Source organism: Dromaius novaehollandiae, chromosome 2 (assembly GCF_036370855.1).
Source record: "Dromaius novaehollandiae isolate bDroNov1 chromosome 2, bDroNov1.hap1, whole genome shotgun sequence".
Lineage (NCBI taxonomy): Eukaryota > Metazoa > Chordata > Aves > Casuariiformes > Dromaiidae > Dromaius > Dromaius novaehollandiae.
This window is the reverse complement of record NC_088099.1, coordinates 84,445,359-84,464,928: the sequence shown is the minus strand read 5'-3', so window position 1 is coordinate 84,464,928 and position 19,570 is coordinate 84,445,359. Positions and strand designations below refer to the sequence as shown.

General features: G+C 39.2%; 1 long non-coding RNA gene across 1 annotated transcript in view; it reads right to left on the bottom strand.

Moving 5' to 3' along the window:
• The window catches only part of LOC135327520 (uncharacterized), a 128,440-nt gene extending 109,961 nt beyond the window's left edge, over positions 1-18,479 (bottom strand). Inside the window, exon 1 of the long non-coding RNA XR_010387760.1 lies at positions 18,130-18,479. This is a non-coding gene — a long non-coding RNA (uncharacterized LOC135327520). The remainder of the gene's footprint in view (positions 1-18,129) is intronic.
• Positions 18,480-19,570: the final 1,091 nt, after the last annotated feature.

The following is a 19,570-nucleotide window of genomic DNA, read 5'->3' as shown; positions in this document are numbered from 1 at the left end:
AGTAACATACTAATCTATTCCATGTATGTTTTCCTGCTTTTATGACTTTGTAATAATTTGTATGATTTTTTTTTGCTTATTTCATCTTAATTATACCTGCTGTTAATAGCAGCTTCCTGTATTTATATGTTTTATGTGGCCAGCTTTTTTTAATACTACAAAATGTTGCTCCTGTGAAAACAGGCTTGAACAAAGCTCAGTAGAAGTGCTTGAAAGCACTGATGAATTAGAATACCTGCTGATCAGCAAGAAACTTGTTTATACATTATGTCTTTATTGATCCTGACTCTCTGTAGTCAGATCTGACTAGCTTTAACCATTTTAAATTAAAGGTAGATATTTAGCTTGGAAGAAAAGATTTCCCCTTGAATGCCAAAACAGAAATGAGATTGCATTTTTCCAGGATATGTTATTCAACGGTGGCATGTAAGGTGATGTGACACAATAGCATTTGTTTCAATCTAGCAAATAACAAATTCAACATTTTCTATTCTCTTTTTAACAAAACAAACTGCACACATCACTGTAGAGATCATTCCAGTATAAGTTCTTTGTATGCTTTTATCCTACTTCACATTGGTGAACTTAAAAAGGCAACCAGAAATCCTGACGTACCTACTGCTGGATAATACAGTTATTTGAGTATTGAAAACTGGTGATGAAATCCACTGGACAAGTTTCATTAGTTGACAGGGTTGTAACTGTTGTCTGCCAAGGTCTGTGCTGCGAGGGGGATTTACTTTTTAAAAAGAATTTTAATCCAAGCTCGAAAGTTATTGTGGGGTCAGGTAGAAAAGGTGCACAGTTCAGATTAAGAGAACAGTTAGGAAGTAACATATCATTTATTACTGGAAGCAGGTGTGGTATCTCCTGAAAGCTCTTTTTTTTTTTTTTTTTTTTTTTGGGATGCTAGGCGTCAGCATGCTGACATGTCTAGTTTATAGCAATAAAAGTGCTCCTTCATCTCAGTTCACCGACTCGCAGGCTGCGTGGAATCCTGCCAAAGTTTGGTGTTCACTGACAGATCCAATCCATCTCAGAGCTAACCTTGTTTTAGCCTTACTGCTGTCTGCGCCACAAGATTGATGAGATGAAAAAGAGGAAGTCTTCTATAAACTTGCAAACAGAGGAAGATGTCATTTATCACTCCGACTGCTGTTTTTTCCCCACCCTATTCTTACATAAGTGGGTAAAAAAATACATATATTTTTAAAAAGGTGTTGCTATAGTCAAAAGTGTCTGCCATTTACCTAAGCTTAGACTGGGCAAAATCATTAAAAATAGCTCCTAAGTATTTTATCTGTATTTATAGGAAAGGGCAAATACAGCAAATGTACCAGGAAAAGCATGGGAGAAAAATATAACTTGAGAGTCCTTCCCACCTCTGAGACTAAAAGGTCACAGTCTGCTGATAGTACATTCCTGTAGCAAACTGCATCCCTTACCAACTGGGGTGAAACGTGATGTCTAGGACAATGCTCAGAAGAGGGGAAGGTTTCTGCTTCAACCATGCTTCAAATATTCTTTCCTACTGGCCCTGCACTACAGGGTCTGTTCTCCCTTTCAGCCATGCCATCAAGCAGCAAAAACGGCATCTCAAACTCCTGATTTGTGTAGCCATGATGTAAATCTGATGTTGCTTTCAGAATTTCAGATTCTTGGGGAAAAAAGAAGAGAAGAAAGTGTGTTTGAAAAAAACAACAAAACCCAAGCAACCAATCTACTCATCTCCCCACAATACACAAGTCTTCACTAGTGCAGAGAAACAATTGCCATCTGTATAAGAAAAGATATCTAGCCACTGAAGAATAAATGAAACACCAAGGTAGACTCTTACTCATTGACAGATATCTATTCAGCCTAATAGTACTGGAACTCACCTCAGCACTGAATCTACTTAGGTCAGAGATACGTACTAAATAGGCTTATACATACTTACTATGAGACCAAACCAAAAGCACCCATGTTATTCAAACATACGAGGGCTGTGATTTTTATGAGCAAGACCAGATTTACAGTAGATAGTATTCATCAAGTGAACTGGTCCCATGAAGAGGCTATAACAGTAGCTTCATATCCTTGATTTTGTCTTTAAGCTTCATGCTATTTCCTTTCATAGCTGAACTGCCAAAAGGGAGAAAATTTAAATGACAAATGCTGACTCTAGTTAACCGTGTTCTATGTGTCTGTATCTTAAATGAAGCACTCCTTACAGCAAAGAAATTAGATGAGAAAAAAAGAAACAAAACCCAAAACACTCCCCCCTCACACTTTAATAAATTAATCCAGATTTTGCTGGGGGGAGTTTGCTGTAAAATGTAAAAAGGACACACAGGTAAAGCTACTTGAATAAATACACTATCTAAATAATGGAACACAGGTGTGAACATTTACAGTGCCACATCTGATGCAAATGTTCACTACAGCTTGCTTGAACAAAATCTAGTAGAAGAGATCTTATTTTGCTAAAATAGCATCTACTTTTTAGCATCTGTATACTAGTCCTAGTTCAAAAAACTAGGACTTTTAGTTTTTGTATGGAATGTTATTTGATATTCTGTCATAAGGTATAAGACATCTTAATTACTTTACTGTTCCTCCAAAATAGCACTGCATTGAGATTTCATTGGGAATTTTCTTCTGGTCCCATAAGAAATATGTCAGAATAATGGAGCTCCATGGTTAAAGGCAAGCAGGTGAAAGATAGTCCTGAATGACAAATAAATCATTACACTCTCTAATATGTTCATTATACAGACCTGAAGAGAGCTGGCAAGTAGATGCAGAGAAGAGAAGCCAACACTCACCATTGCTGAAGAACACTGACCAACTGGATATTTGAATTCTCTGGATCCTACCTTGTTCACAAAGGAATCACAAGTGATTTTGATGATGAAGGGGGGCTGTAAAATTTCACTAATTACAAATGCATGGCCAACTGCCTGATCCATAAGAGCCAAGGTTAGTCTTTAGTTAAAAATCTCTTAGCTAGACAGAATGAGAGGAATTTAAATTACTACAGCATCAAACTCAGGCACTGTGCTTGAGAAGACAACATTTAGAGAGGACTAAATTACATCATCTATAGATCCACTGAAATCAGTCAAGACACCTTTGACAAGAGTAAGAACATTAGAATCTGATCCTTGAATACTTCTTTATTTCTTTATTCTAACTCCAGCTCCTCCACCCACCCCTCCCACCCACCCCAAAATCACAACGGTTGAGGACGTCTCAGTTAAATTAAATACAACTATCACGTGCAATCATGGGGAAAAACTAGTAAATGAACCTATTTCAAGCAACTAGCAAAGCAAGTATGGCTTACATTTAGCCCACTAGACCACCATTTCATCAAAACTACTATTACTCCATCCTTGCAATGACTCAACCATAAAATGGAGAGAAAATGTAGTGCTCCAAACTTTCTAACCAATGAAAGTATTTGAAATCCTGTTACTGAAAATACCAGAATACTTTCAAGACTGGTATTTTTGCATAGCTCTGAAACATTTTTGGAAATAATTTTTAGCTAAGCTAATTTCTGTACAACTGTGAGCTTCAGGTAGACCTACCACAATCAACAGCAAGGAAGGAACAGAAGGGAAAAACAGGGAAGACAGATCTCTACAAAAATTGTATTGAAAGGGTAGTAGGGAACTGTGAAAGCCACCTAAAGAGCAAAAACACTGGGCTGTGTTCAGATGTCTGGGTGTCATGCTTTGAGTGGTGCAGTTGGTAGGTTGAACAGCCAGGATCCCAGGGATGGGAACAACATAATATTTTCCCTGTAGCTGCCAGTACCGGAAGGGCTGATAGGCACATCTCAACTAGGTACACTGGGCTATATTGCTCAGTGCATGGAGGGCTTTGCTTTCTCTACTGAGCTAAACGGATCCAAATTTTCTGATACCTATACCTCAGCAGGAGCAAAAAGGAGAAGGAAGCAGTGAGCGTAGGCCAGTGGTCAGGCCAGCCTACCCTGTGGAGCATTTTATCACAGTTGTTCCTCCTCTCATTTCTGCTTTCTGACTGAGATCTACTAGAGAAAGCAGTAAGATGACAAGTAGAGATCACTTGATTGTCTGTTTGGCAAGCACCACAGTGACCCTAGCTTATGCAGTCATGCATATACTCAAGTATAAAAATAAAACCAGACTTCCTTGTCATCCATTAAGATATTCTGGAGCAGCACTTACACTCTTCAGTCATTACCAGGCCTTGTAAACCAATTACATCATTTTGCAAGACTGGAATTACATTTTCAGGAGTTGAGGTTTGACAGGAATGTTTATGGTATATTCAACGTTTGATTTCCCAGACTAATTCATGGCAGAGTAAAGGTTAAGCATTCAGGCCCAGGAAATGATGGGATATGATTGGAAGTTCTGTTTTAATTCTTTCTGTCTGTGTTTCTGGTTGAAATGTGATTTCTTTGCACAGTTTTTTTTGGTCAAAATAATGCATTTCAGAACTACATATGACTTGGATTTTTTGCCTGAGCCTTATGCACCATGAACTATATACATATACTATATACTATACATCCTCAGCAATCTAAATTGGGATAAATCTTGTAGAGTCATGGTCTGAGAATTTATCTGTTATGAAGCGCTCCTTTGCTCTGCCAAAGCAAAGCACAGGAAGTATTTGTAGAGACTGGCAGGCAGGGGCAGGCATTATGATATTCAACACAGCAGATATTTAGATGGGCGTGGTAGGAGGAGACTAATACTGTGAACCATGGCTCAAAAAAGTTCAAAAAAATAACAAGACTGTAGGCCTGACTAAAAGAAAGAGGAAGTAGGGCAGGTCAGAATTAGAAGAGGTTTTCCCCAAACAGATTTGGGTTCCAGAAAAACTAATATTATTACAAAAATGGCTCCAGTCCAAGCTAAAAGTCCCCGTGACTTGTGAAAAAGTGGCAGGAGCTGCTATCAAGCAAGAGGCAAGCACCCAGACAGGTAAAGTCAATTCCTTGGAAACTAATGCAAATAGTTGATCTTTCACCAGCCTAGGTTTCAGGTAGCAAAGCCTCACCCCTCAAAAAAAAAATCCTTTTCTGCATCTTTAGCACAATTCCTCAAATTCCCTGAGTACCCAAACTTGAAAGAAGTCTTTGTAGCTTCAGGCTCACTGTTCTGAGCTCAAACAACGCAACTTCCCCAACATTTCCCCAAAAGAGGGGGATTAAACTAGAATGATTTATCAACTCAGAGAAGGAAATTTATTTTTTCTTGTGCAAACCACTGGGAAAAATCTATAGGAGGAGGCCTGAATTTAGAAACAAACTGCTTTGCCTTTCACAGAAGTAACATCTTCACCTGGCTGCTTTTCTACTTCTCTTGCATTCAGTGCATTAACATGTCAGGCTGACAGCAAACCCACCCTGAACTTCGTAAGTGTAGTTCTCTTGTAAAGCACCGCATAGCTAGTTCTCTATCCTTGCTGGGAGCCTCTGGGTATTGCTGTAAGGAACATAAACCCCCATTCTTCTTTTTGAGCTCAGCCTGAGGAAACGTGGCTTGAGCATGAATTTTTAGGAAGTTCGTAATGAATGACTAGTAGGAACAATTTCGGTTTTGGTTTGTGCTGTTAGGATATCAATAGAAATGTTCTGCTAAATATTTCCTGTGGGCTTGGACTTTCCTAGACTTTGTTCCTTTCTGCTCCCACATGCTCTTTGTCTGATGCCGTTGTAAAGACAGATCACTCTCTGCAGGTTGTGAAATGACTTAATTGATTATCTGTTTCAGGGGAAAGAAAAACTGTTTTGTTCAGCCCTACATTGCAGAAAAGTAGAGAGGGCAGTAAGAGATTCAATAGCATTTTCAAACAGCTAGTTGCCACTGAAACAGCTCTTGTGGAATCCATAGATCTTCTATTCCCACTGCATCAGTTCATCTCATTTAAGCTGTTTAGAGTTTCCATCCTTACACACCCGGCCAGCTTCAATAGCCCTAATCCTTATTCTGAAGGATAGTTGATCAAACACAGGTTTTTATGGTGCTGCTCTGCGCAGTCCCCACATCTCACCGATGCACTTCTCACCACATTACACAGGTGCACGATATCCCTATCTTTAGCACATCTTTTGCAGACTTCCAGGCTTCTCAAGAAAGGAGATTTATTTGTTAAACTGCTGCATCTTGTAAATAAAGGAAAGAAACCTGTATCAGAAAGATAATGTCTCTCATGTTCAGTTTTTGCCAATTCTACTGGAAGTTTTCCTCTGTTTAGAGTTTCATTTAGAAATTCTCTCATACTGTTCTCTTGTTCTGGACTGCCCCTAGACACTCTTCTGTATTAAAGATTGCACAGGACAGCAAGGACATCTTTCTGTTCTCAAGGGTTCCTGTGGGTTTCTGCCCTTCATCTTCCACTTATCATCTCTGCTTTGATTTATTTTATTTCCGCTTAAATTTCTCTGCCCTTCATCTTCATCATCAGCCACACTGTTGCCAATATGCTGAACTCTCCACCTTTTTAAGGTGAGACCAAGCAGTGGAGGCTTCGTCATCCATCTAAATTCTACACAGAGCTTTCGTCCTCTTGCTGCTCTTCTGTCCATATGGTATCATGATATGGAAGGGGAGACAGGGAAGAGGTGGAAGCTATCCCAGCTCTTAAACCAGATTCTTTCTATAGCCTTTGAATTCATTTATCAATTTATAATGCCAAAAAGAACCAGACAGAGTTCTTCTAGAAAATCAACTGGAGTAAGTTATAGTATGATTCATATGGATCAACACTGTCATATATTAATCACTAAAACAAAACTCCCAAGTCTTTTTCTGCAAATAATTAGTACAAGACAGATTTTCTTCAAGACTGCCTAGTTCACTACTGGCACTAAGGTGAGGCTAGAGAGAGCAGGAGCAAATTAAAAATGTAATTCCCAGATCTGACAGGTCCCTGATGTGAACAGCCATCCACATAGATGTTACATTCATCCTGAGGTAAGTCCAATCTTTTGGGACCCAGATCTTGCTCCCTACTGGCAGAACAGCAGCATCAGGAACAACCTACATAAAAAAGTTAACACTAGGGCCAGACACAACAACAGCAAAGCAGAGATAGTGCCCAGTGATGTGACCCTCTGCTGTCACATTGCTTAGACTGTACGTATGGTCCTAGGCAGTGCTAATGGATGCGCAGTGCAGGCGGGAGAGTGAGAAGCCTCGAACAGACACCTCTGCACACGTCTCCCATGTAACACATGCTTAGGTCAGTGTCCTCAGTGTTCTGAAGGAGAAGGAAGATATGTTCCCAACATACTTTGTCTTTCCACTACGACTTACCTCTAGGAAGATCTGTAGATAGTTCTGAGGGAAAATGAATGTCCCCATTCCATCTGAGAGGGAAGGAGGTGGGCAACAAGGAAACTGTCACTGTAAAACCTGCAATGTTTCTATGCAATGGAGTAGAAAGGTTGGCATGGGCCTGATGCAAGGCCTGGAGTGAGAGCTCAACCTAGATCTCCACCAAATTTTTGGCCTAGCACCTGAGACTGTGTAGTCCATGGGCCTCAGGCTCATTACGCTGCCTGTACAGTGGATAGTTATGTCCGTGTATGTGCAGCACAAACACATGAATTGCCGAAAGGAAGGTCCAAAAGGAAGGGCACTTAGGCCAGCAACTTGCCAGTGATCAGACCCTTCAAGGGACGGCAAAGGAATCCTGTAAAAGCTTATGTACAATATTCCAATATGGAAAAACCAAAAGTCATATATCAGATACCACATATCAGCCCCCTATGCTGGGGAGCCCCTGATCTTCACTATTAATTTAGGCCCTGAGTAACAAAGAAGGTTAAATATCCTTTCCAAAATGTTATCACCACAAATCTGGGTATTCTATTCACCCATCTATGTATCCACTTCCCCTGTATCTTTGAGGACTGGACATTACATTTATTACAACCTTTCAGTGTGGTTTCCTAATTCTTCTGCAGATAGTGGTGTGTTTGCCTGCCAGTTTAATATCATCTGTAAATTTAATACATCTCCTTCTTATCCTGTCCTTTGGGAAGCTGTTGAAATAAAAATGTAAGATTTATTACTGGCTCTTACAGTTTTGGCTCTTGAAAGCAATGATTCTACAGTATCACAACAGTTTTGACCAGTATGAACTAGCACCTACAAACACTTTTCCCCTAGGAGTATGACTTTCAGGGATGGTATTTTCTGCAAGGATAGCATTCGAAATATTGTACAGATTATTTTTCAGAGTTTCAAATAATATAATTACCTGATACACTCTGAGCTGCTTGTTAGATACAGTAATAGTTAGAAATGTTAGTCAAAGAAAAAAAAACATAGCAGAAAACACTGTCTGGCTAATATGTTAAGAATTATACTGGAAAATAATATGCATCAGGATCATATGAAAAATAATAGGAAAGCAGGGTATTCTTGGTACAGCTTTCTCTCTCTGCTTCCCTTGGGAAGGTTGCAAAGTTTCTTTTTGCTTAGCATTTCTTGCTACTAGCTCTTTTTCTGTTTCTACTTTGTGAAAATATCACCTCCTGGACTAGCTGTCTCGGGCCCCTAAATCCAGTGTTGATATGCCAAAGTCTTTTAAGCATAGCTGTCCTTCCCAAACCTCCAGTTTTGCAGGCTCTCCAGATTTACAGTTCACTTTTTTAAGGGTACATAATAGCAAACAGATATACCGATTTTGTCCTTGTCAGGAAAAGTGCCCCTCTGTGTTTTCCTGCATACCCTTTAACCACTCCCAGGCATTGCCTGGCTTATGCCAGGGTACTGTGAAGAGTCCAGCAACTTTCCTCTCCTCTGGACACACTTTTCATCCACAGTGGGCCCCTTTACATAACACTGGCCACATGCAAGAGCCTTGGTGTACACGTTTACCCTAATAGATCCCTCAACACTGCATGAAAACATCATACATAACACCATAAATGAAATTTGGACCCTATATTTTGATTTGTTAGAGGCCAGCCTCCCATGAAAACTAATTGCTAGAAGCAATAGATCTTCCATCTGAAAAAAGGAGACAGATTCTGTCAACTCTGATTAATAGTCTTTCCATTGATTTCAACGGGAGCACACCAAAATACATTTTGTACAGCAGATTCTTATCTCCTTGATCAGACCTAACACATGCTTCTGTCTGATCTGGGCTTTCATTGAATTAACGGCAAGAAATTAACGGCAAGAACTCAGTTGAGAGAACATGCAAAGCCTCAGGTTGACCGTGAATTCAGCAGGAACTCATGAGAACTAAATGCACCCTATCTGGAAGCAGGAGGCTATTGGTCTATACACCTGTCTCTCACCAGGTGATGGTCTGTCTTCTTGGCTCTTGCCTGTCATGTCTTGTGCCCTCTGCGTTAAAGTTCCCAGGCAAACATCCACATAACCTTCCTTTTGGTAGGTCTCAAAAAGCTCATTAATAGCTTTACTAAATGAGGCACTGGATAAAAAGTGCTATCAGGATCCCTCCTGATTTTTTTTTCTTTATATTTTGCAGTTCACTATGTTTGTATTATTGGTATTAGTCAACTTGTTGCCTTGGTAATGGAGCATCTGTTTTTTGCCTTAACCTTTACTGCCTTCTCCAGAAAAAGGCAACAAATGCATGAGATAGGTAGCCTCCTAATTTTGCCTTTCATCTAAACTTCCATCTTTAAAATAGAAGTAAGTAGAAGCCAAGTTTTTCATTTCAAAATATTCTGAAGACTTCTGATTTTCCCAGCCTGCCTGCACACAGAACATTCTATCTGTTTTTTAAAAACAATATTCAGATTAATTCTGCCAATGAGTATTTATTTCTTTATATGAAGTTTCACACCTTTGGTGACAGAGACCCACTACTGAGCAGTCAGTTCTTACTCAAGCCCCTGCTTGTCTTCTTCCTCTTTACCCTAAATATAGCAAATCTACAAAGCCAGAAATCACAGGCAGGGTTATTTTTAGAGCAGTCACATGACTGGAATTTGGAGAAAAAAATAGCACAGTTATTGAACATCTTTACTGTGAATGCATCATGGGAGAGAACCTTAAATCAGTTCTCTTTCAGTGGTACAGCTAGGAAAATGCAGAAACTGGATTTAATACATGACACACACAAACCTGAGAGGGACTTGCTATAAGACTCCTCAATTCCATAGCTGCATCTTTATTTTTGAAAAGAAACATGACAGTGATATATAGAAGTACATGGGGCAGGGAATAAATAAATCTACCCTTAAATAAAACCAACAATTTTTCAATTAGCACTCTATTATTTTAGCACAATCTTTTAGATCACAGAGGAGTAGGACCTGAGAAACACCAGACTGTCAGTATTTCAGGAAACACAAAAATTACAGTAGACTGATCTCTGTATTAAGCAATAAGAGAAGGCAATCTCACTCTCCTTTGCTTTGTAGACAGAGTGAGGTCAATGGATATCATCAGACTGTAGAAATCAAAGCTACAGTGGCTTGCCCCATGCTATTTTATGCTGTATTTCTTCTTTATCACACAAAACATTAAAAGCTACAGTGGCTTGCCCCATGCTATTTTATGCTGTATTTCTTCTTTATCACACAAAACATTAAAAGCATAACTGTTAGTTTTATAAATCAAAAAAAAAAAAGTTTGAATTCTTAGACAAGGATCTGGAAAGTTTTGCCAAATTGCAAACTCTTCAACTTTGCAAAAAATCAATGATGCATAAGAGTCAAATAAAATCACTGCTGGAAACTAATTTGCATTTTTGTCCTAGCTAGTCTACGGATTTATATGGAGACAGTTATATGCCAATTGGTTACATGAGGAAAAAGGAGGAACCAGCACAGACAAGTGTAGGAAAGAATCAATTGTTCTGTCTTTTCTGGTTCTGAGGATATCAAGCTTTCAGAGACACAAATTTCTATTACTTCTTGAAGAATTAAAATCTAAAGATCCTCTTTTTTCTCTATTCCTTCGGTTGTTCTAAGCAGAGAAAAGATGGAAGTAATTCAAACTGGCAGCTGCAGGCAAATTTAGTGGTAAAAATAGGAACTAAGAGCTTGGAGCTGTTTCACAAGATCATTTCTCTAGCAGTGAGGGTTCTGTTCAGACAGAGCAAACTAGAGCTTTAATTCACTGGATGAGTTCTGGAAGCAATAATTCTAATAAGTGAGGTCGTTCATAAAGGCTATACGTCCAGCATTATTACAAAATCTTTGTCTTGCAACACCCAACAGTTGGAAAACATAAAAAATTAATCCATTTGCTCCAAGTCCAAGGGCTGGCCTTTTGGTTTTCTCTTGCCCAGGAGGAGGAGTTACAACAGATGAGAACTCAGTAGTGGAGCCAGCTGAAACTTCCCAGAAATTCAACACATTAATGAAAAAAAAATATTTTATGAACATTTTGTGATCATCTCTGCTAAGCAGGAGGGGCAGGACACTGGGCATTATTCCATGGCACTTGTCTAACTCTGCAAAAACCACTAAGGCCCAAAGACATTCACTGGAAGGAGCTTTTTGTGCATGCACACTAAGCAGCGGACTCAGGCAGCACAAGTAGGAATGCATTTTGGGTGTGCACCAAAGAGCCCCAAGACAAGGGAAAGAGCAAAGCATAAACAGAGGGTTGCATATAGGCACAGATGTATGTGTGCTGATGTTACACACACAGCTGCTTGCAAACAGCTGGATGCTTTGGTTCTGCCTGACACATGAGTGGCTGCACGCTGGGGGCAGAGGCAAGAAGGAGCCTCTGTCCCCCGCTGTCCCTTTCTTACTCGAGGGCCCAGCTGAGCAGCCGGCAGCTTCTTCCAGCCCCCTAATTACTCCCCTTGGGGGACAAAGCGGGCAGCAGAGGAAAAGGGGATCTCGCTAGAGAGCAAGTAGATGGATGAGCTGACCCTTCTTCTCCTGGCCACGTGACAGCCATGCAGCACCCGGGCAGCTGCGCTTCCTGCTGGAGGTGAAATTTGGCCGCTTGCCCTGCCACTCTGTGGAGCGGAGCCCTTTCTCAGCTCCAGGCTTAGCATGGCTGGGCTGCCGCTGGTGGTGCTCGAGATAGGGATTTTAAAGCGTGTCTCGAGACACCTCTGCGGCACTGAAATCTTCTGCCAGTACTGCAAACACTTTGAGGAGCAGAGGATTGCGATGTCTCCTGCTGCAAGGGAGCGCATTGATGCTGCTGTGCAACAGTTTCCGCTCTTGGGGGAGTGCCCAAGAGATACAATCTCACCTTTAAATGGTTACATGCCTGCAGCATTTGATTATAATAAACATATTATTATGCTGTGTTGTTAGGGAAGCTCGGTAGCATGCAGTACAAAACTTGTTTTCCATTATAAGAAATGATAAACTAAAGCCAATCATATCTGTCAAAATGGATAAAGAAAGTGAACCTCAGAAGAGAGAGCAGGTGAGGGCAGGGTAGAAGGGCATTACCAAGCCCAAAGTCTGAGGAACTGCAAGTACTGTCTGCAGGAAAAAAATAATAATAATAATAATAAAATCAGTCTGAAGTCAGAAAAATGTTGTATGCATCTAGTGGAACTCATTCAGCCACAGAGTTTGAGGATACACTATAGGGAATGCATGTAATTAATTATACTTTAATCCTTGACCTATTTTACATCAGTAAACCACAACTGCTTATGTTCATGCTAAGCAGAGAAGTAAAATTAATGCTGTGTCAGCTTTCAGGGTGAAAAACGCTACGTTTTTCTTACCTCCACAAAAAGTCTAATTATCTCCCAAGGCTAAAGCCAATAGGAAGGTTAAACTGTGATCTGCTCTTATTATTCATTATTCAGGATTCTCGGAATTAGAAACGTGTAGGATTTACACCAGAAAAATCTACCAGTCATTTCCAAGACTGTTTACAGAGCAGTTCAGGCTTTCCTCCAGCGCTGGCTCTAGACTTCCCTGGCGCGGGAGTCTGAAACACAGGGCCAACGCTGCAGAATCTGACTTAAGACCAAGGAAATGTCACTGTAGATATTAATCCTCAAGCCACATAGCAGAGCACAAGAAAAGGGCTTGACAGGTATTTATGCAAATCTGCTAACTAATGGGAGCAGCTAACCCACGGGAGGCTGCGCGACGCTGGGGCTCGGAGCAGCCGCGTCCCAGAACGAGGGGCAGCGTGCTTGCTTTCGCCCTGCTCCCCGTCATCGCTGGGTAAGTATTGCAAAGGATCCCCCGCACGGATAAAATCACGAACCTGAGCTGCTGTTCATGCTGTTGGTTCATGGTATTTTGACTACCAGCCAGCTCCACTAGAGAAATCTCAGTGGACCCCCAGCCCCGTGGCAGAGCTTGTAAGGTATCGTAAGGTGTTCATAAGGTATCGGAACAAGAACGAGCACAGTCAGTGCAGCGCTAGCCCTCCTGCAAAAGAAGGGCAGAAGGGTAATATTTCACATTAATTCTCCTATCAAACCAGAAACAGCTAGGAAGATTGGGCATGCTGCTCTTGCTACTCCCCAACAGGGCTACATTTATTATCTTCTGTAATTCGTGAGCCACCTCATTCCAAGTTTGCCACAATATAATAATCAGTTGGTTTTCAAGGAAAAGTTGGACCTACTGTTGCTTCTCTTTTGCCATCAGGCTGAAACCAAGAGCAGGCTCTTAATAATAAAGACCTAATAATAATAAGCTGTGGGAGCTTTTAGATACTGAGGAACGCTTCATGAGAGAAAATACAGTAACTTAAACTGTTTTACAACTCGGTTGTCCTTATCTACACTAGGGAGTAACACCACATTAAGGAAAACATGGCAGTTAGCACCTCTCCTAATATCGTCCTTTAGCCATGTGGACACACTACTTGTAGAAAGTCTTTTAATACTATCATTCACTATATAGTCTGACAAATGTGTCCCTACATTTTACAGGACTTCTCCTTTTCATTGGCTCTTCCCAGCCAAAAAACTAAAGCACAATAAAATATCTGTAAATTCTAGGTTTGTGACAGTTAGCATGACAGACTGAGATTTTATAGTCCTTCACATTTGGTTAACACAGTACCACAGCTCAGATACACAGCTTCTTAGATGTACGCTCACATGGCTATGCACCTCCATTTAAATAAGTGTAATCATAATCTTCTGCTTTATTCACTGAAACCAATTTTTACAGGTAGATAGAAATGGGGTGTGTAGGTGGTTGGTTTTTCTTTTTTCTTCTTCTATTAAATTTCTTTTTTTTCTTTTGGACTTCCTTTCTTCAATCACTGGTGATGCTTATTCTGGAAACTTTAATTCCAGGCTAGTCTGGTTCTAGTGAATTTAATTTTGACATAGATTTCAAAGAATTTCAAGTAAAGTAATTCATAACCTAGCCTGACCTTTTCTCTCCCTTTTTCTAATTTAGGAAATATATAGCTACATACAATACTACAATTAAGGAGATCTGTAGCTTCATACAATAGCTAATGAAACATTAAGGTTAATAAACCAAACATCTAGAGCCAGCAACAGATGACCAAAGCTGAAAATTGCTTCCTAACTCTATTTCTTTATGCTCATTTTAAAAGTTACTTTAACAGGAAGTTTTTACAAAGTTTCAAAAGGGGAGCAATTGGACGGGTTTTTCTGTTTTTTCCCCCTCTGCAGGTAAAATGCTCTTTGGCCATCAAAAGCATCCCAATGTCTCATGGTCACTCTGACGTGCCAGCACTCTAGCAGACATCTTGGTTGCACCTTCCGCAAGGCTGAATCTCTGCATCCCCATATCCAGCATAAAACTAAACCCAAGAGTGATGACATTTGTGCAGAAAAACTTTTTACAGAGAATCAAAGGAATGTCAAGGATCAAGGTGTAGTGAATTTTATATTTCAAAGCTCTCTCAGGAAGAGGTTTTCACTAAAATAAAGAAGTTTTCTTTTTTTTTTAAATAAGGATTTGTTCATATACCACAGGCTACAAGGTTTAGAACTGTTCATTATGTCAGTTGTAAAACTCACACTGATGTTAACAGGAATCATGCAATCTAATCAGTGCATCACTCTCTGAAAATGTGTAACAAGAATAAAGTTGAAATAATAAATTCAGATATTTGTAAATAAAACATTAAAATACATTCAATCTAGTTTAAATAAAAAGTTTTTTTTTCTATAGCACTATGTCTGGCAACAAGATTACAATTTATGAGAAATTAGAATTTAAAATGGACAGATAAGAAACTATCTAAAGCCTTTTTTCACTGATTCAAAGCCACATTTTCATTTTACCACATACGTTGCTCACTCGTTTCTTGATATACATTTCCTGAAGACACATTTGGTTGTGGCATATAGTAAATAAACTTCAGATGATGTCTAAAGCAGGAGTATTGGACCTGTCACCTTAGCTAACTCTTACATACTTACCAAAACTGTTGTTATTTCAGTTCCTGCTCTGACAGTTTTCACATCAGCTTGAAAAGCAAAAGCAGAGAGGGAGAGATGGAAGAGAGAGACAGCAAAAGTTTTGCGAGTTTTTAGAGGAAAGTGCACTACAGGAAATAACCTGGCCAAAGAGCCGCTCTGGTACTTGCAGAGGGGGATCCAAGAGAACATGCTTGCAAAGCCAAGCCCGGAGGTGGTGAGTTCTGGCATCGGCACTTCCTGCAACCACTGCTAAACTCTCCGCCCTCCAGATCCCCAATGTAATTAGCATTACAAGCTAATATATTCACCCGCTTATAACATTCATTTGTTAATTTTCCAGAGAAAATTATCTAGGATTGTAACACATGCCACCTTAAAAGTAGAGCTGGAAATAGAAGCTGGCTGTTATTTAATGCAACAGCTGGTTCACAGGTTTGTCTTCTGGCTGTTCCCAGCTGTCTATTGCATTGCCCAAGGAAAAAAAAAAACAGCAGAAAATGACACTATCTACTTTTCATTCACTCCAGTATCTTTGCTTAAACCACCTGTGAAGGCGAGTTGCTCTAAGATGGCAGTTACAAACTGGAGCTTCAGAAGTGCAGATATAAATTGTTTTCTGTTGAGTCTGTGTTAGGAATAGTAATGCTCAGCAAAGGGGCAGCATGGTGGTTAAAAGGAGTAATGCCTGAAACAAACACTACTAATTTTACCTGCAGATACACGTCAGAACCATGTGTTTTTCTAAAAGACTAGGGATCAGCTCAATTCTTTGCATTTAACTTAGGAGGAAAACTTATTCAATTTGGGCTGTAGTAAAATCTCAGGTTAAATGAGCCTAACTGTGTATAGGCTGGCTATTGTTTCATTAATAATTTCTCTCTAACTTTTTTTCTCTAACTATTCCCCCAAAACACCCCTCAGGGCTAGAGTTTTAACTTTGATCCTTAGAGAAATTACCTTCCTCAGGATGTTACCAATGATCTGTTGACTGCTTTACCCAAACACCAGCATATGGAAGCTAATCCAGTTTGACGGGGATTAAAAGTCACTCCTGCTGCCCAGCGCAGACTCCAGGATCAAGTGAATGCCTAAAATCTGCACCAATGCTGGGAATAACTCTACCAGCCACTTTGCAATGACTAAAGCAACTATTTGAATTGAGACTTGTATTTGAAAATGACAAAAAAAAGAAGATTTGTGAAATTCTTTGTCAACATTTTTCTAATAATCTTTTGAATCAGATAGTGCATGGGTATGAAGCATGGGCAGATGTAAAATAATCTATTTTTAGAATTGTATTGTATAGAATTATATTGAATACAATTCCTTAGAAGTAATGAGAGATTAAGGAGAAATATAAACTTTATCTTTCAATAAAATTCCTTTCTATAAAAACTGAACACAACACACAGAAATAGAAGAGAACATATTCCATTTAAAATGTAAGATTATCATCAGAGAAAACACTTCCGCCAGAAACCTTTTGGTATGAACAAATGTTCTTATTTTGTGGCTAATAACTTTCATGCTGATATAACTGTTCTTTTCTAGGGTATCTCATATAGTTCCTTTCCTCTACAGAACTGTACTGTTTAAGTGGAAGTAAGGTTTGTATCTGCCAACATGACCAGAAAACTGTATTCAGAATGCTTTTAGTTCTAGTTGCCAATATAATTCCTTTTATTCACTCTAAATCAGTGAAATGTGTATGCACAGCAACTGCTGTTAAAATAAGACTTTATGACTCATGAACTAATGTAGTAAACTCTAGCAGAAATATTGTTTATTAATATGTATATCAAAGCAATTTCAGAGCTTTAAAAAGCTACAGGCAAGTCTGCAGGACGTGGTGTCAGTATAGAAATAACATGAATAAGAACATACTGTATTTTCTGCACAGATAGAGCTGGATATTACATGGTATCCAATTTCAATATTGTACTGGATATATAGATACCTCTGAGAACACAGAGATAAAAACAGATAAAATAGCTATATATTTTCCAGCTACTTGGCCCAATTAAGGTATCCTTTAATTTCACTGCGTTGTAACTTAAATCAATATTTACAGTTACATACCAGTCTGCAACACAGAATAAAAGAGATGATAGAAATTTGTTTCACAGAATTGCTTCACTTGAAGATAAGAAACATCTGACTATAGCTGGAAACATGCAGTGTATTTCTAATCAAACTTCCAGCTAAAACCAAATTACACAGCACTAGAAGGCTCTGTTTACACAAAAAGAGCAACACTAACAGATGTTAAAAAAGCAATAGTAAGTAAATGCCTAATCATGATAAAGATGACATCACTAGGAGTAAAGAAAAGGTTTAGATAGGTATTATTTATCATCAAACTTACAAATAGTTTATGAACAACTAAGAGATTCTTAATAGCAGTCCTAAGCATATCACAGACATTGAGACTATATACCATGTTTGGTTATAAACAATATATTGTTGTAAATTATGTATGGATTTCCAGGATTCTCTAATAACACTTTATTAAAATTCTGCTTGGTCTAGTATTGACCTATTCCACATAGTTTATACAACCTGAATGCAAATTTTGGTAAGTTTTTCATTTGACTTTCTAGTACCAGGCCCTAGCCTCCATTCGATGGTTAAATCAATGGGTGAAGAAAATTAATGGAAATTACTATCACTGAAAAGCACATTTTAACCAAGCATTATTTTTCAAGAAAAGTATCTGCATTCTGTAAAATTGTTGACGCTTTATAAAGACTGGAAATTAAAATGAAAATTACTTTGTATTCAAATTGCAAAGTGCCTTACCTGTTTGCTTTTTGTGCTGAATTCTCTAGCTGGCCAGCTTCTCCACTGATGCACTACAGCCAGGGAGAGTTCAAAACGCCCCATCGTTCTGAGACAGGGAAAATACTGAATCTGAAATGGCGCCATAGGAAATGAAGTTCTGGTGCCTTTAATTATCATTTGCTTCAACAGCTGGGATCTCTTACCGGACTGATCATTCATAGTACATCTATTTCTTATCTTCATAATTTTAGTAGCTCTTTGGCAATTTTACACCACCTAAAATCTGGTCCTTTACCTCTGCATTTGTTGCAAAGGGATGTTGCATCCTGAAATTTCACCTCAGTTTCCCACGGTCTTTAACAAGCATGTGCTTGCCTCCCTCCCACGCGCTGTCTCCTGCACTGAATATTTAAGGTTATTGTGAATATTTAAGGTTATTGTGTCCTTTAAACAACAAATTGCTGAGCTGCTGAGAAGAAAATAGGAATCATTCTTTAAATGTTTACCCAATGTCTGAATTGAAATAAAAGCTTTTTATTTACTTTTTGATATTCTGAAATACATCAACAAAGAAAATATTGCAAACTCTCCCAGTGGCTGCTGAGGAAAGGTCCTTTCTTCCTCCTCCCTGTTGACTTCCTTCCCTTGCTGGATATCTGCATAGCCCCTTAACGTCATCACTGTCCAAGGGTCTTTGAGAGTTTGGGACCACAATGCTCAGCTTCATCCTTGAGTTGGCAGTGCTCTGCTCAACCCCACTGAGGTGAAAATCACCTATTGAATGCCTTTACCAACCTCTAACAGTTGTATTCCTTCTCCCAGGATCAGAGGAATCGGCCTCATTCAAGGTAAAATAGAAATCAGTTTGGAAAGCTCTCTGAATTGCTTAGCTGTTTTTTTCCTTTCTACAGACTAGAGAGCTGTATTGCCCCCATATGCCAGCACCAAATATCTACCTTTTAGGCTATCAATATACTTCTTTTATGTAAAAAGACCTCAGAATAAGCAGGACTGGTATAACTCCTCTAAATGAAAGGTGTTTGATATTTTCCCACTGTGACTATTTCAGAACATTAAACAGTAAATAGAAAAGCCCAAATCTCTTTCAGCTTCTCCTCAAATGACCAGCCAGGTCACTGTGTAGCTGTGCAATCACCCAGCTCCCCAGGTGCTAGACCAGGAATTCCTTTCCAAAGGTAAAGTCGACTGAACGCGTCAGGCGAGTCTGCTGCAGCTACTTATCTGTTATCACTATTTAGCAGCTCACTGTTTACGCAGTATAGTCTGATTTCTGCTTGCAGGCAATATCATACTGTAGTCAGACTATGTAAATAGAAACAAAATTCCCCAAGGGGACCAAGCCAGGACTAACACTTTGCTTTTAATTATTTGACTAAATTAACCAATTCCTACTGCCTGGGATTTAATTTGTCTTGTACTAATGACCTTAAAAGTTCAT